The sequence below is a fragment of the Carcharodon carcharias genome, chromosome X, assembly GCF_017639515.1.
Source record: "Carcharodon carcharias isolate sCarCar2 chromosome X, sCarCar2.pri, whole genome shotgun sequence".
Lineage (NCBI taxonomy): Eukaryota > Metazoa > Chordata > Chondrichthyes > Lamniformes > Lamnidae > Carcharodon > Carcharodon carcharias.
Genome location: NC_054507.1, coordinates 24,591,449 through 24,616,817, shown reverse-complemented (window position 1 = coordinate 24,616,817; position 25,369 = coordinate 24,591,449).

The following is a 25,369-nucleotide window of genomic DNA, read 5'->3' as shown; positions in this document are numbered from 1 at the left end:
TTCAGATTGAGTTGCTGCTGAAATAATTACTTGTATCTTTCCCTTGGATACAATTTGAAACAATACACAATGCTATCTCAATAATAGCTGCTAGTTCAAGGGGAGGGACTCACCTTTGCTTATGCCTATAGACATAATCTAATTAGGTCAAGGTTGGCTGGGTTATCCCTCCAACTTGTGGAATGATAGTATGGAGAAGACTGCCGCTGCAAAAAGAAATGGAGCTCATTGTCAATGATTGACATGACCATTAAGAGGATTAGATTAACACTATATTCCTTTTTACTTCTAAATAAATCTTTTTGAAAAATAAATTCTACATGTAGTTTTAGCCTGAGTAAAATTGACTGACAGTGTGGTGCTTTTCCACCTGGAACAGAGGTCAAGATGGCCATTCTAAGCATCTTTCAGTGGGTAATACCTCAGTGAAAAGGGGTCTATTAATCTTGCAGCACACCATGCATAAGATTTCAGGTTTTGGTTTATAAGAAGTGTGGATCTGCCAATGGAAACTGCTTTTTTGCTATGAGCATGGATGATGATTATTGAGAGAAAGTGCACATTAGCAAGTAACAGTGAGTTAGAATAAATGTGAGTGTAGTAATACCAAAGGACAACCAATTGATCCAATTCCAGAAGAAATCTGTCTCTGGAGGAAACTGCAACTCGAATGAAATCCAACGGACACATTAAGAGCTATAGGACGGAATGTGATGGCAGTGTTTTTATTTCTTTTATGGGGGTGGTAAGAACAGTGTGTAGCCCTGATGTAACTCTGGACTCTGGCAGCTTTCCTTAAGATACCACTGTTGTTGTTAGGTCATGTCATAGCCAATCTTGCCAGCAAAAGTGTGTGTGTATATATATATATATATATTTTTTTTTTTTTTCGGAAGGTAAATAACAGGCAAGTTTCTAAATGTGATCAAACAGTGCGCAGTCTTTGGCGACATTGGTTCTTGGTCATCTGCAGGAATGAAAGGTGGCGTCTATAGACCCTGGGTCTAGCTTCATGCTAACCAGCAATGGCTCGCTGTGGTTCTTTGGCTGCGTGTGTGGGAGCCCCAGCCGTGCCTTCTTCTTCAGGGTGCTGCTCCTTCCTCTGCACAGCCAGGTGCCTCCGTCGCTCTCCATCATCTTCGCTCTCTGTACGCCATGAGGCATATAGCTAGTTCCCTAGGCTCCATGCTCCTGATGTACTCCTCCTGCAGGATGAAAAAGGGAAACGTGTGGGTTAGCTTGGGATGTTCTAAGGACCTCTCTTGGTTAAGTCTGCAGACCCCTTAACGCATCCCAGAGAGTGCTGGCCACCATTTGGATGGTCAGAGTTTAGTGTGATGCATGGCTGCCCGAAACCCCAACCACCTCCATCCCACTACACCTGACCGATTGGTAGCAGCTTTGCCCACTAGACGGCATGCTGTGCTCTCAGCTCAGGCGCAGGCATTCTGCTAACCCACACTGCAAGGCTACGCTGTTAGCTTGAACCATGGGGGAGACTGGTCCAAACCAGGATGAAGACTTTGCAAGGGGCTTTATGCGCCTTCGTCAGTGACTGCTCCATGGCTAGCTTTAGCACAGTTGTCCAACTGTTCTGCAGTTCACTAAAACACTCATTAGTTTGCAGTCTTTGCCCGAGGGGTGAAAAGCTCTGGAGCACTTGGTGGCACTTTCAAGCCTCTGCATTGCTTGAGTGGGCAGATAAGCTAGAGGCCCAACTCCATGCATGTCAATGTGGCTGCATCTAAACTGTCCAAGCTGCAGAGAAATGGTCACTTTATACAAGGTTTTCCTAATGCGTGGCCGCTTCCCTCCCACTCACCCCGCACATGCTTGTGCACTACCTTCAATCGCAGGGCAGCTCTTGCCCCCACCCCCTGAAGTCGCCTCAATTGCAGGGCAGACCTTGGCCCCCCCACCTCCCACAAGTCGCCTCAATTTTGAAGACCAACAGGTGAAACATTACTGTGCACTCATCTCCAAGTTCACCTCAAAGTGCAGCCCGCCAAATGCACACCCTATATATGCTGTTTTGAAACACACGCTGACGTGGGCGGACGATTCAGCGTTGGGGGTTGATTCTGGCATGTTGGCCTAATAATGATATGCAGATGTATTACAATGACGGTGGTAAACATGGCTCACCATCGATGGGCTGAGTGGCCGATCACAAACTGGTTTCACAATGCCTTCTTGCCATATTGTGCACTCACACTGTGAACCCGACGCCAGCGGGCACGGAAAATTCTGCCCAAAAACTTCTGGTAGATATTATTGCAAATCATTTGAAAAAGCTGCTTCTAATAATTCTTGGAGTGGCAAGACATGAGCATTCTTCAGAGGTAAAGCCTTTGGGCCTAAAATTCTAATGGCATTGCCCTCGCAGCAGAGGTACTTAAGGGCTCCAACAAAATTGCAAGGTTGGAGTCACTTACATACTGCATGTGATTTTCTTGTTCAACAATGGGAACTTGTGCATGTTGCAGATTGTGTGGAAAACTGAAGGGGCAAAAGTGGGTAAAGTGCTCCTGCTGCAGCCATTTTCTAGATTATTGCTGCAATGGCAGAAGACTGCTGTGTGTGTCAAGTTGAAATGGCAGAGCCAGAGGTGGTGAAAGGACAGATATTTAAGAGCTTTTTGGTGGCACTACATGCTTCATTAGCAGAATACAAGTAGAAAAGATGGTAGAACTGGCTGCTAGCCTTGGGCAAGTTATGCAAAGAGGAGATGTACCAACAAATAGTGAAGACAACAGGTAGTCAGTCCTACAAAAGGTTTACACATAAATCTCAAAGTACAGCACAATATTGACCTAAACAACCCATCGCTTGGTTCACTGAAGCCGATGACAGCAGGGACTCCGAAGGTTGGGGCTGTTCCTGCTACTGCAACCCCAAATGTGAAGCACATAACTGATTTCCTTAGCAATGATGAAAATTGTCTTCAAGCAACTTTTGCACACAAGCGCAAGAGACACTTTGTCATTCATGGTGTTCTGTTCCTCACCTGACCTTCGAGAGGCACAGCAAATATAAGAACTTATTTTGCTGAAGTCAGTCAGTGATATCAAGAAAATAGTGATGGACCAAGGCAAGCCAGTGAGATCTTTTATAATGAGTGATATGGTGGCTCGCAAGGAGAAATTTGGAAAGCCTTTAGATTAATGGACTTCAGCCTGAAACAGATAGTAAATGTCCATGGAATGGATACAAAGATTTGGAGCCTTTGATTGGTTCATGGTTGTGTACAGCTGAGAAATGTCCCCATCTATTGGAAGTGATGCTGTAAATATCTCACTGTGAATGACATGTTCCTCACAACTGAGAGCTGCAGTATGACAGTGAAAGCTGAACAGCAGCTCTGCTGCACTATTGCAATCCAACCTGCAGTGTTGGCTGTACGGTACAAGAAACTTGGCCTCAACCCATTCCTAATTTACTTGACAAATCCAAATACAAAGAAGAAGAAGTGACATTTGCTGAGAGTTGGGATACTGGTGTTAATGAGGAAGTTCTTTATTCCAACCTGCCATTACCATACTGGAACATGATATCCATCCTATGATTAAAAAGGCAAGAAATGTCATCTATCTATTTGACAAGTCTCCTGTGCTTTAGGGACAAGCCAGGAAGAATGTGGAAAAGAAAAGGAGATCATTTCAAATTCTATTATTGTTGAAACAACCTTCTTGCTACACTGGAACATATGCTAATTCTGAAGATCTCCATTTAGAGTGTATTCTTGATCTGAAATGGCCATTACATAGGGTTCTTACTTGTGAAGAGTTTGATCAGATTGCAGAAATAGTGGCTTTATTTGATCCAATCGATTTGGCTGTGGAGATTTTGTGCCACAGAGTGGCCAATCTTCTGACAGTTGATGCTGCCATGAGTGCCAGGAGCACTGAAGGTAATTTAAATTATCTTCTCCAGTATGTGCTGAACCCAGATATGGATAGTAGTTTCTTATCCATTTTATTATTGGAGTAGCAGGTGGAAAAACGCCTGTCTCTGGACAACATATGCACATACTGCAATTGTGGTAATGCTGACATTGGTGAGTCTGATGGAAGCTCAGTCACTGAAAACGTGAGCTGGTGATTCAGGCCTCTGTTGTACTCAACACTACAATCATCAGACGTTGGTGAGATGAGAGGTATCTTTTTTTTAAACAAGTGGTAGCTCAACATGAAAATTCTATCCACAGTGGTTATATAACGACCTGTTCAAAAATCCATAGAATCAACACAAAAAGAGGCCACTCAGCCCATTGAATCTGTGCCAGCCCTTTCAGAGAACAATCCAGTTAGTTCTACTCCCCAGCTTTTTCCCCAAATCCCTGGATTTTTACCCCCTTCAAAGTGCTTAACCAACTTCCTTTTGTAGGCTACCATTGAATCTGTATCCACCTGCATTCCAAATTCTAGTTACTCGCTGTCATCTCTGGTTCTTTTGCCAGTCACCTTAAATTGGTACTTTCTGATTACTGGCCCTTGAGCAATTGGAAACAGATTTTAAACATCTTTATCAAATCTCTTAACTTACTCTGTTCTCAGGAGAACAGCCCCAGTTTCCCCAGCCTATCCATATAACTGTAATCCCACATTCCTAGAACCATTCTAGTAAATCTTTTTTCTATCTATCCAATTTCTGTAGAGACTGGAACATACATGTATTTACCACTGCTGGAGAGTATTTTATAATATATATGTTTTTTTACCACTACAAAATAAGCAGCTATTAATTTCCTGTGTTATATGATTCTCATGATCTTTTATAGCCTGTTAAAGTTTGAGGTGTGGGCCTGTGTATGTTACTGACTAAATCTGTGTGTGATTTTGTTGATGATTGATGGTGGTTTTCTTTTTCAAGCTTGTTAAAGGTACAGACGGTGAGTACAGAGTCACTGAGTCTTATGGAACTGGAGTGTAAAAGTGGCTAGATGTGGGTGACACTGAGTCCAAGACTAGTCAGTTTAGAATGTGCTGACTCTAAATGATATTGAAAGAAAGCCCTGTAGAGTTGACTCGAGGAATTAGGGTATCATTTTATATTTACAAATACAAGATTGAACCTGAAACCTTAGGATCACCATGGGTAGCTGGAATTACAAACCCTGACCCCTGTTCCTCCTCCAGTCCAGTATTCTAGTCCATGGCCAGAATTTTCTGTTTGGCGTGCGGAGACTGGCCCTGCACACCGATGTATAAAATGATGTCTGGTGACTTCGGGCGTGCATCCCAATGTCACTGCGTGTTATTCCGATCTTTCTTTTGGCAGGTACATACCGGAGTTGGCTGCGTGCCCGCCGAACTGTCAATGGCCTGGTAAGGCCATTAATAAACTAATTAACCTAATTGTCAGGGCTGCCCGTCCAACCTTAAAGTTGGGGGGCTGGCGAAGAGCCCAGGTGGCCTTTGCGTTTTTCATGGAACCTCATCCACGGGTGGGATGAGGTTTCATGAAGGGTTTATTAAATTAATAAATATTTTCTGAACATTTGATAAACGTCCCAGCTCATGTGATGCTGTCACAAGAGGGGACATGTGTAAATGATTTTTCACTTTTTTTATTTTGATGTTTCAAATTGCATATAATCTCCTTGAGGCAGCTCTGTGCCTTAGGGAGATTTCTGTGCTCTTTCGCGCAGGCCCCAACTCTCCCTCCTCCCCTTGCCCACACATCACGCTGTGTGGGCCTTAATTGGCCCGCCCACGTAAAATGGCAGCGCGCAGCCAATCGTAGGTGGCGATTGGCTCCACGTCCGCCCGTGCCCACTCCCAACCGGCCCACCCAATGGGGAGAAAATTCTCACCCGTGTCTTTAATTTTATGTTACTCTCTCAGTTTTCTCTTACTGTCCATAACCTTGATTTTCTCTCCTATTTCTGCGCTTTTGTTTCTGTCCAAAGGACAGAGAAGCATTTCTCAGAATCTGTTTATAAATGCAGAATGAAATATTTTGCCTTTTTTTACATCAGTAGAGTTGCAGCATGTGTGTAAAAAAATACATTAGCTCCACCTTCTGGCTGAATTATAACTCTACATGTATAATATCGGTTAATATGTTGGTCCCACTGAATAGTGCAGCGTATTAACAGGCACAGAGAATATCATTGGTGATTTTGGTTAGACCATTTCAGTGCAGTTGTAGGGGGTGGACATCTGATTGGAGAGATTCAAACATGGAGTTCCAGGAAAGCACAGATCTGGGAAGTGACAACATGTTCAAGGACTTTGGAGAGGAAAGGGAGGGTGGAGGTAGTTTGCAAGTAGAATAGAGTTAAATTTGGATTTTTTTTGCAGGTTAGGGGTGATAATGGTGCTTTTGAAAGGGAGGGGAACACTGCCTGAGGAGACAGAGCCATTTACAACCACAACCACAGTAGTGCTTTTATGGTTTACTTGAGATCAGCAACTCGGCAGAGAATAGAGACTGAGCCTGTAAATGAATTATCAGTGTGGAATTGAGCCAGGCAGATGAAAGGATCTATAGTTTAATTCCCTGTCTGCTAGGTTAGCTTATCTTAGTATGCCAACATTTACTATCCAGACTTGTGAAAAATTGCCACTTGAGTGAGGTACTGAAGAATGTTCTGTGCCAGTGAAACTGTAACCCAGCAATAGAAGCATTTTTTGAAGAGAAAATTGTGGGCAGTGGGGTCAGGAGTTGAAAAATGAATAGTTTTTAAAAATCCTGATAGGAAACATTTGAAAAATGGCTAAAATACCTTTTACTAGTAGAAGTCGTCAAAACTACGATAGATTTGTCATGGTGTAATGACCTGATGTAAGTACGTTCAATGACATTTACCGTCTAAGCTGGCTGACTGAGGAGGGTACCAAGCAGAAGGTACAATGTAACTTGCTGAGAGAGGCAGATCAGAAGTTGGAGACTGAGCCAAACCACACTATAGTCCAGATGTTTCAAAAAGTGAATTATGCCAGCCGTAAACGGTTGCACCAAGGAAAATTGTAAATTGACAAAGAAACTAGTTCACAAACATATGGGATAAGATTTTATCCAGAGTAATGGTGACACAAAAATAAGGACAGTTTCCAAAGTAGTTCTGTGACAGGTTGAAATAGTGATGCTGCACATGCTATTATAGTCAGTTATAAATAAAGATATTGCCAGTAAAACAAGTGCTTCTCTGTTTAGCAAATAAAAGAGCTACCCCTCGATATCTCGATGTGAAAATGCACTGCAGAGTGTGGACCTGCTGGACTAGAGATGGGAATCCTGAGATCCTTGCTGGACTGTGCTTGTGACTGAGGGAAATTGGGAGCAACTGCCACATTTAACTGGCTACTGCTTCATAAAAGGACAGACCACTATTTGAGAGGCTGGGAAGAAGACGCACTAAAGTGAATGGTATGAGGGTGTTGTGACAGGGCTCAGAGCTCCACAAGTTCACAGACTCCTTGGTAGAGATGCTATTGAAAATGAGGGAAAGGAGGAATCAAATATTTGGGAGAGAGGGAAGGAGACCAACCAAAGGAATGGTGTAGGAACTATGGAAGGAGGTGGCCCTGGCAGTCAATGCCACCTTGACCAAACCCAGAATGGTGATCAATGCTGGAAGAAGATTCAATGACCTACCAGGGCATACAAGGTAAAAAGAGGCAGTCCAACATTGTAACAGTCTGCTGCAATGTGCATGTTTCCCATTTCAACCCACCTTGACCTTGCTGTGTTAAACATCATATACAACTTTCCAGCACAAGATACCTCAATACTCTACCACTTCCTTCTCTTTCACCTAATATTGAAAGTTCAATAGCTATTGCATTGGCTCAGCTCCCCTTGCTAAGGTATTCCTTTTGTGCCTTCATAGGTGTGCCACAGCAACACACAGACGAAGAGCAGAAAGAGGAACCTGGCCCCTCTGCTTCAGTCCTGGCCAGAACCTCTTTGCACATGCCATGCCAAGCACCAGTCCAGAAACGTGCACCTAGGGAGAACAGTAAGTAAGCCAGAAGGAAGTGTGCAAGGGGATACACAGAGCCAAAATGGATAGGAGGAGCTAGGCTGAAAGATGAGGAAGCAGGCATGCTGATTGGAAGTTCAGGAGACTTTGGATGGCTTTGCGTTATGAGTCTTGGGTATCCTGTGTTTAAAAGCAAGATGCTTGAAGAGCATCAAACATGTATACAGGCACTTGGAGTGATGCCCTGGGAGGTACTGTAGATCAGTTGGAGGTGTTTGCTAGCCACATTTGTGGAGCCATGATAGATATGTGTACACCACTATAGTCAATCCTGGAGGATATGGCAATTCTAGAATGACTTGTAGCAGAGATGCCACCAACAGACAACCAAAGGACAGTTGTACCTTCTGGCATGTTAACTGTGATTACATGTAACTCTTTCGAGTACAAACCCATTTCCATCTGTTTCAGATGAAGTTACATTGTTTCATAGTTTGCCATTGCGAGATTTGAACTCTTGATCTTGGGGTTACAAACCCAGTACCATAACCACTTGGCTATTTAAGCCAAGCAAAATTATTTTGACATAGCTAATTTTTGTCTGTTATCTTTTACATTGTTTCATAGTTTGTCATTGTGAGATTTGAACTCTTGATAATCTTTTAAATGAAAACCAAATCAACAAAATTGGGATAAATCAGGCACAGCCCCTAATTCAGGTCAGCTGTAAAACCAAGAACAAAGTTTAAAGGAAACTTACAAACTTTAAATCAAAATGTGATTAAAGGGGTCAACAAAACACCCCAGTCCCCGCCGAGCACGGAAGGCCTCGAGAGTGCCAGCAGACACCGCGTGCTCCCTCTCCAGGGACATCTGGCAGCGAACGTAGCCGCGGAAGAGGGACAAACAATCGGGCGGGACCCCCCCCGTCGATCGCCCGCTGCCTGGACCTGTTAATGGCCAACTTGGCCAGGCCCAGGAGCAGGTCCTCCTCCTTCCTGACCCCCTTCCGCACCGGGTTAAACGTTCCATGTACACTCTTTCTTTCGAGTACAAACCTGTTTCCATCTGTTTCAGATGAAGTTACATTGTTTCACAGTTTGCCATTGTGAGATTTGAACTATTGATCTTGGGTTTACAAACCCAGTACCATAACCAGCACTTGGCTATTTAGGCCAAGCCAAATTATTTTGGCATAGCTCATTTTTGTCTGTTATCTTTTACATTGTTTCATAGTTTGCCATTGTGAGATTTGAACTCTTGATCTTGGGGGTTACAAACCCAGTACCATAACCACTTGGCTATTTAGGCCAAGCTTACAAACACATTTCCACCTGTTTCAGATGAAGTTACATTGTTTCATAGTTTGCCATTGTGAGATTTGAACTCTTGATCTTGGGGTTACAAACCCAGTACCATAACCACTTGGCTATTTAGGCTAAGCTGTGATTACAAGTAACTCTTTCGAGTACAAACCTGTTTCCATCTGTTTCAGATGAAGTTACTTAGTTTGCCATTGTGAGATTTGAACTCTTGATACTCTTTCGAGTACAAACCTGTTTCCATCTGTTTCAGATGAAGTCACATTGTTCCATAGTTTGCCATTGTGAGATTTGAACTCTTGATCTGGGGGTTACAAACCCAATACCATAACCACTTGGCTATTTAGGCCAAGCTAAAAAAATGTAACTCTTTCAAGTACAAACCCAATTCCATCTGTTTCAGATGAAGTTACATTGTTTCATAGTTTGCCATTGTGAGATTTGAACTCTTGATCTTAGGGTTACAAACCCAGTACCATAACCACTTGGCTATTTAGGCCAAGCCATGATTATAAGTAACTCTTTCGAGTACAAACACGTTTCCATCTGTTTTCAGATGAAGTTACATTGTTTCATAGTTTGCCATTGTGAGATTTGAACTCTTGATCTTAGGGTTACAAACCCAGTACCATAACCACTTGGCTATTTAGGCCAAGCCATGATTATAAGTAACTCTTTCGAGTACAAACCCGTTCCCATCTGTTTCAGATGAAGTCACATTGTTTCCCATTGTGAGATTTGAACTCTTGATTGATATTTTGATGATGTAACAGATGTTGTGTAACTCTTTTGAGTACAAACACATTTCTATCTGTTTTTCAGATGAAATTACATTGTTTCATAGTTTGCCAGTGTGAGATTTGAACTCTTGATCTTAGGATTACAAACCCAGTACCATAACCACTTGGCTATTTAGGCCAAGCCATGATTATAAGTAGTTGACTATTTTCTGGGCTACAAATAATTGAGTCTGGTAATTGTCTCAGACAAGTATACCTATGGACTTCAGTGATCGGATTAATACCATTCAGCAGCTTCCACGCTGATCAGTATCTAAGAGAGCTCAAGCAAAGAGCACAGCACAGTGAACTGGGAAATTTGATGAGAATGACAATTTAGTGGTAACTAGTACAGAAATTGTGTTTGTTTTAAAATATCAAACTGCAATTTGAACTTAGTTTTTAATTTTAAAAAAACCCCATCAGTTGGCAGTTAATTGTTAGTTGTAAGTAGGTCACTGATTGGATGTTAATTAGATTGTGTGTAACTGGGGACTGAATGGCTAGTTGGAACAGGTTTGTGACTGAATGGTATTGCTACGATTCCCGTAGAGAACAATAACTTTTAAAAAGATATTTGAATTCCCAATGACCGACTGGAAGGATCATATGACAAGATTTCAAGTTTTAAAACTTTTACTGAAATAAACAAACTAGTAGCAACATTGTCTAACACTATTCAGTAGACAATCCTATCGTTCTAAACTGCAGAAAAGATTCCCCATTTAACTTTTAAAACAACCAAAAATCAGTATATTTTACTCTATCCCTTAAGTGGACACTTCATTCTCCAGGAACCAGTCCAAAGCTATTCTCAGTTTCCAATAACTTGCTTCCTTTTCACTTTTCAAGCAGGATAACTTCTAATCCCTGACTGAGTTACACAGTGACAGTTACCCTGGAGATCACCCCACCTCTAGCCAAAGCTAGGTGACTCTCCCAGCCTTGTTTAAATCCTCACGAGCTTGATCTCTTCAATCCGAGCGCAAACTCCCACTCGTATTCTGTGTGGTAAACAATATCTCTGTGCTGCACCTATCTTCCTGCTTGCTCCCTCTCTCTCTCTCTCTGTCTCTGATTCTTGAAGACTAACCTGTCTTTGAAGTTTGGGGATATCTTAACAAAAACCTTGTACACTGATCCTACAATGGCATCCTATGGACTTTTCCCTCCTAAAGCTCGTCCCCATGACAACATGAATCACATGGGCCTTATATCCAGGTAAAATTGCTAATGAGCTATCCCCTAGCATGCCCCCCCCCCCCCCAACTCCATTCTATCTTGAAATTAAATACAGTACATTCCTAATACCTTCCTGTGAGACTTGGAAACTAACAGTCCACCCAGAATCATCGCAAGTGCCCTTGTCATTACCCACAGATGTGAACATCTTGCACCTTCTTCCCTGTAAATCAATCTGGGCCTCACCATCCCCAGAGCAACCAAGCCACCTAGGCTTGTTGTCAAGTAGAATTCGAGGCAGGTCACCTGACTCACTTCAGTATTCTGTTTTACCTTGAATTAAACAGACTGTGCCAAAGCATAACCAAATTATAAACTTGGTATTTATAACAGTACTTAAATCGTAAATATCAGTGAGAGAACAGAGCTCAATCGGAGCACAGCAGAATAAGCTGGTAACAGAGTGAGGACTTTAAAATGGGAATTTGGTGAGAGTGGGAATTTGATGCAACAGTAGGGGAGGGTGAAGCAGGTGTGAAGGAAAAAAGCTAATGTCTTCAATCATGTATTCATACTTTAACTCCTGATTAAGGGATTAATAAACAAATAGAAATTAATAAATAAGAGGTCAAAGGCAAAAACTAAGTAAGTAATAAAAAATTACATAAATAAAAATTGTCATCAAAAAGAGAAAGAAATAGGCCAATTAAACTAAAGCAAGCAGTGAAGAGTACCAAAAAGAACCTAACTTAAATCCATCCGATAACTAAAAGTTAATATTAAGGACGAATCATTTAGAAAGAAGAAAAAGATAATAAATAATAGCAGCACATGTCGTTTGTTAGGATATACATTAATGACTTGCACTTATTGTTACAGCGCACAATTTTGAAATTTGCAGATGATAAAAACTTGGAAGTATAATAAACAGTGAGGAAGAAAACAATAGACTTGAAGAGGACATAGACAGGCTGGTGGAATAGGTGGATACATGACAGATGAAATTCAACGCAGAACAGTGTGAGCTGGTACATTTTGGTAGGAAGTATGAGCAGAGGAGAGACAATGCAAACTAAATGGTACAATTTTAAAGGAGGTGAAAGAAGAGAGAGACCTGTGGGTGCCTATACACAAATGTTTGGAGGTGGCAGGACAGGTTAACATAGCAGTTAATGAAGTATAAGGGATAAACAGAGGCATACAGTACAAAAGCCAGCAAGTTATACTAAACCTATATAAAACACTAGGGCCAGAATTTTCCAGCCTTCCCGCAGCGGGTTCCCCTGTGGCAGGGATGGTGAGCCATTGAAATCTCCATTCGCATTGGTGGGACTGGAAAATCCCGCCGGCGTGAGGGGCTGAAAAATTCCAGCCTAGGTTGGCCCCAGTTGGAGTGCTGTTGGTTCTGGGCACCACACTTTAGAGGGGAAGTGAAGGCTTTGGAGAGGGTACAGATGAGATTTGCTAGAATGGTTCTAATGTTGAGGGACTTCAGTTATGAGAATAGGCTGGAGAAGCTGGGGTTCTCCTTGGGACAGAGAAGGCTAAGGGGATATTTCATAGAGGTGTTTAAAATCCTGAAGGGTTTAGATAAAGTAAATAACGAGAAACTGTTTCCAATGGCTGAAGGGTCAATAACCAAAGTGCACCAATTTAAGGTGATTGCCAAAAGAACCAGAGGTGATATGAGGCAAAACATTTTACGCAATGATTGACTAAGATTTGGAATGTAGTTACATACAGATTCAGTAGTAGCTTTCAAAAGGGAATTGGGTAAATATTTGATGGAGAAAAATTACAGGGATTTAGAGAAAGAGCAGGGGAGTGGGACTAACTGGATTGCTCGTCAAAAGAGACTTGATGGGTTGAATGGCCTCCTGTGCTGTACCATTCTATGGGCTGAATCTTATCTATGTTGGGCAGGCTGGGCAGGAGTGGGTGGGGGCGGGTGCAGCGCTGATCGCTGCCCACGATTGGCAGCGTGCCGCCTTTTTATGTGGGCGGGCCAATTAAGGCCCACCCAGCGTAACGCGCGGCCGGTAGCGCTCAGCGCTACCTGTGCGGACAGGAGAGGAGGGAGAGTTGGGGCCTGCACTCTTTCATGCATGAGTGCGAAAGAGCGCAGAAATCTCCCTAAGGCATGGAGCTGCCTCAGGGAGATTAAGTTAATAAAAAAATTTTGTTATAAATAAAGTAAAAAGTTATTTAAACATGTCCCCTCATGTGACAGTGTCACATGAGCTGGGACACGTTTGTGAGTGTAGCAAAATTTATTAAATTATTTCATAAAACCTTCAGGAAACCTCATTCCACCTGTGGATGAGGTTTCCTGAAAAACGTGAAGGCTGCTTGGGCTCTTTGTCTGCCCTCCGCCAACCTTAAGGTTGGACGGGCAGCATTGTTAATGAGCTCAATTACTTTTTTAATGGCTTTAATAGGTCACTGACAGTTCGGTGGGTGCACAGCCGCCTCTGGCGCACGCCTGCCGAGCGAAAGATCGAAGTGACGCATGATGACGTCAGGACACACGCCCGACATCATCTTGCGTCATTTTACATGTCGGCGTGTCAGGCTCGCCCCCACATGCTGACGGCAATATTCTGGCCTATGTTTCTATGTTTGCCAAATGTGGGAATTTATGGACATTGAGACTGTTCGGATGAGCACACCTGTGGGAAATTCCTGTGTCTTGACTCAGTTTGATTAGGGTCATTGAGCTGGAGCACAACTCAGAGGCATTTTGACAAATAAGGGAAGAATATCTGGATTGTTTATCTCAGAACACAGTCACATCAGATTAAGAGATAAAGGTATAGGAAGAGGAGTGTGTAATTCAAAGTCAGCAGACTATGGGGAAACCTAGTGGGGGCAGGGAAGGTGAGGCCACATGGGTGCAGTCTACCACACCTTGCATGCTCTTTTCCCCCATTTTCCCACCTTGTCTGCCTTGAAATTGGTTGGTTAGAAAAATCAAAAAATCTGGCCCCTAACTGGCCCCTAGTTTCAGACTTGTTTCTTTTTACTCATTCAGGAGACTGGGGCATTGCTGGTCAGGCCGGCATTTATTGCCCATCCCTAATTACTTATGAGGAGGTGGTGGTGAGCCACCTTATTGAATACAACTGAGTGGCTTGCTACATAATTTCAGAGGACACTTAAGAGTCAACCACACTGCTGTAAGGTCTAGAGTCAGGCTGGGTGAGGATGGCAGATTTCCTTCAATAAGGACATTAGTGAAACAGATGGGTTTTTATGATTATTCAGTAATTTCATGGTCACCATTACTGCCACTGGCCTTTAATTCTAGATTAATCACAGAATTGTTACAGCACAGAAGGAGGCCATTCAGCCCATCATGTCTGCACCAGCTTTCCAAAAGAGCATTTCACCTAGTGCCATTCTCCTGCCTTCTCCCCGTAACCCTGCAGATTGTTTCTTCTCAAATAATCATCTAATTCCCTCTTCAATGCCTCAATTGAACCTGCCTGCACAACACTCTCAGGCAGTGCATTCCAGATCCTAAGCACTCGCTGTATGAAAAAGTTTTTCTCATATCGTTTTTGCTTCTTTTGCCAATTACTTTAACTCTGTGCCCTCTCATTTGCAATCCTTTCATGAGTGGGAACAGTTTCTCCCTATCTACACTGTCCAGATCCCTCATGATTTTGGATATCTCTATCAAATCTCCTCTCAGCCTTCTTTTCTCCAATCTACCTTCGTAACTGAGGTTTCTCCAACCTGGAACCATTCTCATAAACCTCTTCTGCACTTTCTCCAATGCCTTCACACCTTTCCTAAAGTGCAGTGCCTAGAACTGGACACAGTCCATGTCCAAATGCAGCAAGACCTGGACAATATCCAGGCTTGGGCTGACAAGTGGCAAGTAACATTCACGCCACACAATTGTCAGGCAATGACCATCTCCAACAAGAGAGAATCCAACCATCACCCCTTGATGTTCAATGGCATTACCATCACTGAATCCCCCACTATCAACATCCTGGGGGTTACCATTGACCAGAAACTGAACTGGACTAACCATATAAATACTGTGGCTACAAGAGCAGGTCAAAGGCTAGGAATTCTGCGGCGAGTAACTCACCTCCTGACCCCCCCCAAAGCCTGTCCACCATCTACAAGGCACAAGTCAGGAGTGTGATGGAATACTCCCCACTTGCCTGGATGAGTGCAGCTCCCACAACACTCAAGCAGCTTGACACCATCCAGGACAAGATTGGCACCACATCTACAAACATTCACTCCCTCCACCACTGACGCACAGTAGCAGCAGTGTGTGTACTATCTACAAGATGCACTGCAGCAACTCACCAAGGCTCTTTCGACAGCGCCACCCAAACCCACAACCTCTACCATCGAAAATGACAAGGGCAAGAGATAGGGGTTGTGTTACCACCACCTGGAAGTTCCCCTCCAAGTAACTCACCATCCTGATTTGGAAATATATCGCTGTTCCTTCCCTGTTGCTGGGTCAAAACCCTGGAACTCCCTCCTTAACAGCACTGTGAGTATACCTACACCACATGGACTGCAGTGGTTGAAGAAGGCAGCTTATCATCACCTTCTCAAGGGCAATTCGGGATGGGCAATAATTGCTGGCCCAGCCAGCGAAGCCCACATCCTGTGAATGAATAAAAAAAGTACTCCAGCTGAGGCTGAATTAGTTTTTTATACTAGTTCGACATAAGCTCCTTGCTCTTGTACTCTATGCCCTATTAATAAAGCCCAGGATACTGAATGCTTTATTAACTGCTCTCTCAATCTGTCCTGCCATCTTTAATGACTTATGCACTTAAACACACCTTTGCCCTGCACCCCCTTTAGAGTTGTACACTTTATTTTATATTGTCTCTCAATGTTCTTCGTATCAAAATATATCACCTCACATTTCTCCGCATTGAACTTCATCTGCCACCTAAGTGCCTGCTCCACCAACTTGTCTATGTCCTTTTGAAGTTCTACACCCTCCTCTTCACAGTTTACAATGCTTCCAAGTTTTGTATCATCCGCAAATGTTGTAATTGTTCCCTGTACACCAAAGTTTAGATCATTAATATATATCAGGAAAAACGTTATTTAATTAACTGGATTTAAATTCCCCAACTGCCCCAGTGAGATTTGAACTCATATTTCCAGAACATTCATTTTGGTCTCTGGATTACTAGTCCAGTAACACAACCCCTGTGGTGCTGTATCCCCTCTAGTGCTGTATTAGGAGAACTCTAACAAGGAACTAATGTCTTCGGGAGAGGAGACATTACAAGAAGAAATGCAAAAAAGAAATTCAAGTCAAGTGGAGTAATTTCAGACACATAGACCTTAAAGATTACAGTAAATAGACTCAATTCTGACATAAAATGGATAGAAATTGATAAAAGATGGTTTGATATTGTGGGATGCTATTAGGATAAGTGGATTGTAATATAAAACAGTTTGATAAGTGGTTGTACTGCAATCAGACATACTGCTTCTTTCCTTTGCAAAATTCAGTGTAATCCATCCATCGATGTGGCATTCTGTGAATGATCTCCACACAACTCAAAAATGATGTAATAATAATAGTGACAAAATAAGTTAATCTCTTAAAGTCAAGACAAGAGTGCAAAAATAGCAGCAAAATAACATCATGCACTTCAAGTCCTGGAGCTAGTGCACAAAGCTGATCCCTCCAATCAAGAGTTTGGATTATGAGGAAAGACTGGAGAAAAGTGGGCTTTTCAGCCTTGAAGGGAGATGACAAAGATTTATTGTATTTCATCCAGCTATACAAGAAAGAAGAATGGTAATTGATACAGAACAGGTAACTCCAAACGCACCGAATACGACAATGGCAAACTCAGCCCTGTCGACCCTGCAAAGTCCTCCTTACTAACATCTGGGGGCTAGTGCCAAAATTGGGAGAGCTGTCTCACAGACTAGTCAAGCAACAGTCTGACATAGTCATCCTCACAGAATCATACCTTCCAGACAATGTCCCAGACACCACCATCACCATCCCTGGGTATGTCCTGACCCACTGGCAGGACAGACCCAGCAGAGGCGGTATACAGTCAGGAGGGAGTTGCCCTGGGAGTCCTCAACATCGACCCGGCCAATTACCGCCCCATCAGTCTACTCTCGATCATCAGTAAAGTAATGGAAGAGGTCATCAACAGTGCTATCAAGCAGCACTTGTTTAGCATTAACCTGCTCACTGACACCCAGTTTGAGTTCCGCCAGGGCCACTCAGCCACTGACTTCATTATAACCTTGATTCAAACATGGACAAAAGAACCAAACTCCCGAGGTGAGGTGAGGGTGACTACCCTTGACATCAAGGCTGCATTTGACTAAGTGTGGCATCAAGGAGCCCTAGCAAAAGTGGAGTCAAGGGGAATCAGGTAAAAACTTTCCACTGGTTGGAGTCATACCTAGCACAAAGGAAGATGGTTGTGGTTGTTGGAGGTCAGTCATCTCAGCACCAGGACATCACTGCAGGAGTTCCTCAGGGTAGTGTCCTCGGCCCAACCATCTTCAGCTGCTTCATCAATGACCTCCCTACCATCATAATGTCAGAAGTGGGGATGTTTGCTGATGATTGCACAATGTTCAGCACCATTCATGACTCCTTAGATACTGAAGCAGTCCATGTCCAAATGCAGCAAGACCTGGACAATATCCAGGCTCAGGGCTGACAAGTGGCAAGTAACATTCGTGCACACAAGTGCCAGGCAGTGACCATCTCCAACAACAGAGAATCTAACCATTGTCTCTTGACATACAATGGGATTACCATCACTGAATCCCTCACTATCAACATCCTGAGGGTTACCATTGACTAGAAACTGAACTGGACTAGCCATATAAATACTGTGGCTACAAGAGCAGTTAGAGGCTGGGGATCCTGTGGCAAGTAACTCACTGCCTGACTCCCCAAAACCTGTCCACTATCTACAAGGCACAAGTCAGGAGTGTGATGGAATACTCTCCACTTAACTGGATGGGTGCAACTCCAACAACACTCAAGAAACTTGATACCGTCCAGAACAAAACAGCCTGATTGATTGGCACCACATTCACTCCCTCCACCACTGATGCACAGTAGCAGTAGTGTGTACCATCTACAAGATGCACTGGAGGAATTCACCAAGGCTCCTTAGACAGCACCTTCCAAACCCATGACCACTACCATCTAGAAGGACAAGGGCAGCAGATAGATGGGAACACCACCACCTGGAAGTTCCCCCCACCAAGTCACTCGCCATCCTGACTTGGAAATATATCACCGTTCCTTCACTGTCGCTAGGTCAAAATCCTGGAACTCAATTCCTAACACAATTGGGTGTACCTACACCACATGGACTGCAGTCGTTCAAGAAGGCAGCTCACCACCACCTTCTCAAGGGTTAGGGTTAGGGATGGGCAATAAATGCTGGAGTAGCCAGTGAAGCCCACATCCCATGAATGAATAAAAAAAAAAGAAACACCTTAAACCATGACAGTAGAATAAGGAGCCAGAGGTTCAAGCTAGTAAACAGCATATTTAGACCTAATACCAGGCAATTCATTATACAAACAGCAATCAACAGATGTCCCAATATTTTTCTCTGCCAGCAACCTTGGCAGATAAGTGCTATATATGCCATGGTGTACAGTTTTATTCTGCAAAGGCCGTATTTGTGGGACTGTCAAACCTGTGGTTTTCAATATTAACATTGTAGCTACATAGAGCTTACAAAAAGCAGTTGCTGCTTACTCCCAATAATTTAGGTGGCAGATCTTACACATGTGTATTGCAGCTGATTCCCAGCAACTCTTGGGTCTCCATGAACTCGCCCACAGTTTCAACAACGCTGTTGGCTGCAGTGCTGCCTTTTATCATTTATCTTGGTTTTGTGACATAATTCACTAACAAATAATTAAGCAAAAAAAGCAGAATGGCCTGACCAGGCCTCAGCTGTCACATATCCTCCCACTTCCCCATCTATAACACTGACGTGACTATTCCCTAAGTTGTGCAGGCCTTCCTCCTCATAGGGAGGTGGGGGCTGACACCTTTGGTTGATCACTCTCTGCTCTTATCCTAGAAATGAAATCCGAAGGGCCAAATTACGATCAATTCATGTAACATGCAGTAACACCCGGGTATCAACATGCAGCCCATGGTGGGTATGCAAACAAGTAAATTAATTCATAAGATCACAAAATAATTACAGATTAGAAATGTCGCCAGCCCATCTTAGTTCCTCTATCCAGAAAGCCCCAAGATTCCATGCGAGCGGGGTGAATGCATGTAAGGCTGTGAATGAAAGAATATGTTCAGGTGAAGGCTGGGGAAATTAACAACACTGTGTTGCCTCCTGAGCATTGAGGCTAAACAATTCAATCACTTTAACACCATGCTTAGTGCAGCACATTCTTGGAATATATGGCTGGCTCCTCATACCTCACCTGAACTGGTAAGGTCAATAAACCTCTTCCAACACTAAGAGATTCACTCTGACTGTCCTCGCCGCCTCCTTCCATACTAAAGAGGGCCTCCCTCCTGGCCTAACCTTCAGCAGGAGTACTTCTATATCTGCATCAGCAAACTGGAGACTGTAGCAGACATTTCAAACACTGCATAAAGCAGATACTTGTCATGGCCACCAATATTCTGATAATTCCTTGCCCTTAAAGTTACTGCAGACATTTAAACCCTGCAACAAGGTGGTATTAGCCACCTCAAAGAGCTCCCAATAAGAGACATTTCTAATCCCTGGGGTTTGCCAGCATCCATCATGTCAGCAGAGGTCTTTTGGTTTGGATTGCGTCCTCATGGAAAATGCAGCTTGCACTGATCTTACACCAACTTGGGTGAGGATCCAGTGCTCATGGATCTTCAACGATAAGAGTCAGTACCTCAAGAACAGAAGAATAAAACTTAAACAAAAAAAACTTTAAGAAGCAGAATTATTTAGTTTGCACTGACCCAAATCTGCCTAAGTGGATGACACAAGAACTCCTTAATCAACCCAGTGCATAGCTGTTAATTCAATGAATGTTTTCTGGCAAAGATTCTATTTCAATGCACACAATTTACAACTCAATGTGAGGAGAATGTCATTGACAGTGGCAGACATACTTAGTACAGTGCATTCCTGGAAGGTGTGGCTGCATAACATACAGTAACAACAAGGGTATCAACATACGTCTTATAATGTACCTTGCCTGATCTAGTAAAGTCGTTAAACTTCTTTCTGTACTGACAGGCAGCAGTGGGTTGACACTGACTGCCCTGGCCATCTCCTTTCACGAGCCATGAGGTTCTCCGTTGCAAAGAGGGCCTCCCTCCTTTTCCTAACCTCCTGACAAAGATTCCATTTCAAAGCACATCATAACAACTGTTAATTGATTAATCCAGTTTCTACAAAAGGCTTGGAATTCCAAACTACAAGATTATTCTTTAAATTAAAAAAAATTCCCTTTAGTTCCTCTTGGGGCCACCCTTCTCCTAGACCTGCACCATAGCACTCTGTACTTTGCCACTAGATGGTGCAGATGAGCAAGACAGATAGACTGTCCACCAATATCCATTACAAACCCACCGACTCCCACAGCTATTTCGACTACAGCTCCTCACACCCCACTTCCTGTAAGGACTCCATCCCATTCTCTCAGTTCCTTCGCCTCCGTCGCATCTGTTCCGATGATGCTACATTCAAAAACAGTTCCTCTGACATGTCCTCCTTCTTCCTTAACCGAGGTTTTCCACCCACGGTCGTTGACAGGGCCCTCAACCATGTCCGGCCCATCTCTTGCGCGTCCGCCTTCACGCCTTCTCCTCCCTCCCAGAAACATGATAGGGTCCCCCTTGTCCTCACTTATCACCCCACCAGCCTCCGCATTCAAAGGATCATCCTCCGCCATTTCCGCCAACTCCAGCATGATGCCACCACCAAACACATCTTCCCTTCACCCCCCTTATCGGCATTCCGTAGGGATCACTCCCTCCGGGACACCCTGGTCCACTCCTCCATCACCCCCTACTCCTCAACCCCCTCCTATGGCACAACACCATGCCCACACAAAAGATGCAACACCTGCCCCTTCACTTCCTCTCTCCTCACCGTCCAAGGACCCAAACACTCCTTTCAAGTGAAGCAGCATTTCACTTGCATTTCCCCCAACTTAGTCTACTGCATTCGTTGCTCCCAATGTGGTCTCCTCTACATTGGAGAGACCAAACGTAAACTGGGCGACCGCTTTGCAGAACACCTGCGGTCTGTCCGCAAGAATGACCCAAACCTCCCTGTCGCTTGCCATTTTAACACTCCACCCTGCTCTCTTGCCCACATGTCTGTCCTTGGCTTGCTGCATTGTTCCAGTGAAGCCCAACGCAAACTGGAGGAACAACACCTCATCTTCCGACTAGGGACTTTACAGCCTTCCGGACTGAATATTGAATTCAACAATTTTAGGTCGTGAGCTCCCTCCCCCATCCCCACCCCCTTTCTGTTTCCCCCTTCCTTTTTTTTTCCAATAAATTATAAAGATTTTCCTTTTCCCACCTATTTCCATTATTAAAAAAAACCCCACTAGAGCTATACCTTGAGTGCCCTACCATCCATTCTTAATTAGCACATTCGTTTAGATAATATCACCAACTTTAACTTTAACACCTATGTGTTCTATTGTACTATTGTCGTTGACATCTTTTGATGATCTGCTTCTATCACTGCTTGTTTGTCCCTACAACCACACCACCCCCCTCCACCTCTCTGTCTCTCTATCTCTCCGCCCCCCACACACACACCTTAAACCAGCTTATATTTCAGCTCTTTCCTGGACTCGAACTCAAGTTCTGTCGAAGGGTCATGAGGACTCGAAACGTCAACTCTTTTCTTCTCCGCCGATGCTGCCAGACCTGCTGAGTTTTTCCAGGTAATTCTGTTTTTGTTTTGAGATTGACTTGCTGATTGACTTGCTGGTTCTTCAGCCGCATCTCCACCTCCCCCGCTCGCCTGCCATGCCTTCCATCACCATATAAAAGACCTAATAGTGAATGCTTTGAGTAAGGCATGGAATTTCTGCACTGTTTTTCAGCGTAATTTCAGTGCATGATCAGGAGGGTATTTTTTTTGGCAGTGAATTGGACAGAAGTTTTTTTGTTTTATACCTTACAATCAATTATTCTCAGCAGGTCTGGCAGCATCGGCGGAGAAGAAAAGAGTTGACGTTTCGAGTCCTCATGACCCTTCTGTCGAAGTCTCGAAATGTCAACTCTTTTCTTCTCCGCCGATGCTGCCAGACCTGCTGAGTTTTTCCAGGTAATTCTGTTTTTGTTTTGGATTTCCAGCATCCGCAGTTTTTTTGTTTTTATATTTTTAAATCAATTATTCTCCCCTCTCCCTGAATTCCCTTGTGCCTTTTAACCATTCCTGTGATCTGTTGCTGAGTTCTCAGTGTCTCAGCAACTCCCAGTCTCCTGCCTTTACACTCCCAAAGCACATGGGGCAAGATAGCTGAGAATTCGAAGGTGAAGCTGTTTTCAAGATCAGCTGAGAGATTTGGAGGCAAGGAGTTTCTGAACCTGGAGATTGTGAAGGGGTTTCAGCAGCAATTTCTGCAGCTTGGATCCTATTTTTTGCAGCTTTCCTTTTGTTTGGCATTTCGATTTCCTTCTCACTGCATCTTGGTAATAACCACCTCACACCCACAGTGAGGTCTTCAGGAGCAAGTGTGGCATTCCCTGTGGGCATATCCTTGAGTGCATTTATGATGGAGGAGGAGCAGCACAGGATAGGGCAGCAAGCAATTAAGGAAGATGCAGTCTGCCAGATATAAACTACCCCACTCCCTTTACAGAATATACAGGGAGCACAGGTCACATGAGGATCTTAGTGAGGAGATATGAAAAGACGAGTGCGTTCCACCAGTAAGGTGCTCTGCCACCTACTGCATGAGGACCTACAGCCGGGTACATCTGTCCGCACTGCTCCCTGTGGCTATGAAGATGATCACACTCAACTTTATGGCACAAGCTTATTTCAGGCAGCCATGGAGCAACCCCATTAATATCAGCTAGGATGTATTGTGGCCACGTATCCATCAGATGACTGACATTTTACAGGAAGGCTGGAGCATTCATAACCATTGGCATCACCGCGACAGCAAAATGGCGCCTTCTAGTATTACAGGGTTGCTGGGTGTCCCAAGGCCCAGGGTGCAATTAATGGCACCCAGGTTTCTTTGTAAGCTACTACAGAAAGCCTCCACAACACTTCCTCAACGTACAGATTGTGTGTGAGTCAATGCAAAGTACGTGTGGGTGTTCAATCGCTAACCTGACACCAACAATATGCCCCTAACCTCTCCATCTCCCACAGTAGAGCTGGGACATCTATGAGCTCCATGGCCTTCTCCTCATAGATCACGAAGTATTTCAGGTTGTGGATGCTCTTTCCCGGTGGCTTGCCTCTCTTGCATATAGCATACCATTTTCTTGCAATAAGATTAAATAAATGAGGGGAAGACTGGCAGTTGAGGACCGTGTCAAGTGGCATGGAAGAGCTGAAGTAAGGGATACAAAAGGTTCAGCCTCAACTGAAGTATTGTTTCAATTTCTGGGCACCAAAGAGTGTGAAAGCTTTAGAGAGGGTGTAGAAAAGATTGATGAGAATGGCTCCATGGACGAGGCACTTCGGTTATGCAGAGAGATTGGAGAAGCTGGGGTTTATCCTTCAGAGAAGAGGCGATTGAAAGAAGATTTGATGGAGATGTTCGAAATTGTAAGGGGTCTGGTCAGAGTAGATAGGGAGAAACTGTTCCCATTGGCGGAAGGGTTGCGAACCAGAGGAGACCAATTTAAGGTGATTGGCAAAAGAAGCAAAGGCAACATGAGGAAAAGCTTTTTTAGACAGTGAGTGGTTAGGACCTGAAATACATTGCCTGAGAGGGTGGTGGAGGCAGACTCAATCATGGCTTTCAAAAGGCAATTGGATAAGCATCTGAAGAGAAAAATTTGCAGGGCTACAGAGTAACGGCTGGGGAGTGGGACCAACTGATTTGCCCTTGAAGAGATCGGCACAGACACGACAGGCTGAATAGCCTCCTCCTGTGCTGTAACCATTCTATCTTTCTATGTGGTGATATCATCCTATTAAAGTGGAGGAAGGAATTTCAGTGTTGTGCATGCATGTACTTGCTGTTAGGGGAGTTGAGCATGCTGTAAGATCCTGGGTTAGTTAGTGCCCTCCCTTTCCCAGAAGCAGAGTGAAATGTAAAGGGTTAGGTAGACAGCTGTTACATTTAGAGGTTGAAGATTGTGCTGGTGCCTAAAGCAGATAAGGGCAAATGGCTAGTCTGTTACCTTGCCTGCCTGGGTCAAGTCATCAAAGTTTTTGTGGCATTGTTTTGCACTCCTGAGGCTGAGAGAGTTGGCACTCTGGCAGTGCCAGCTCCTTCAGGTGGCACAAGTAAACAATTCGGCAGGTTTCCTGCCACGGACACCCAACTGTCCGTCTCTCCTCAGAGAAGTTGAACACGTGCACAGACCTCATGTGGCATGCATGGCAGCAAATTCAGGGACTGGCTTGTGATGAACTAGCCAGTGGCATCCAAGTGCATCATGCCTTCAGAGGGACATAAATCCCAGAGATTGTTAATAGAAATTGCACTGGAGAGGTTAAGTAATATAAGATGTATCAGGTGAAGATAAGCAGCCAAAACTAATGTAAAGTATATTGGAGAAAATGAAGAATTAGGGAAGTGATATATTCCAGCTGTCAGTGTTTGACTGCTGCTCTAAATGTGGGAAAGGGAACTGGGGTGGAGAATGGAAATAATTTTTCAGTGTCAGAGGCTGCCAACTTACCCTGGAACCACTTTCCTGGGGCTGGTGATTAGGATTTTGTTTCTGTCCACAAGAGTGGAGAATCCTAGTGGCCCTCGAAACAACAGAGGAATATTTTAATGCATGTTGGATGCTATGGAAGCTTATGGAATGATCAGAAGGGAACAGTCTACAGTTTGCACCCACATGGAATGCTGTAGAACAGGTTGCGTTTTCATATAAGATTGTGGAATGTTGTAAAGCTTAGGGAAACTCTTGTTGCACTGGGCTCATTGATTTTCAGAGGCCTTATCATTCTAGTGCCCTCAGTAGTCTACATGAAGAA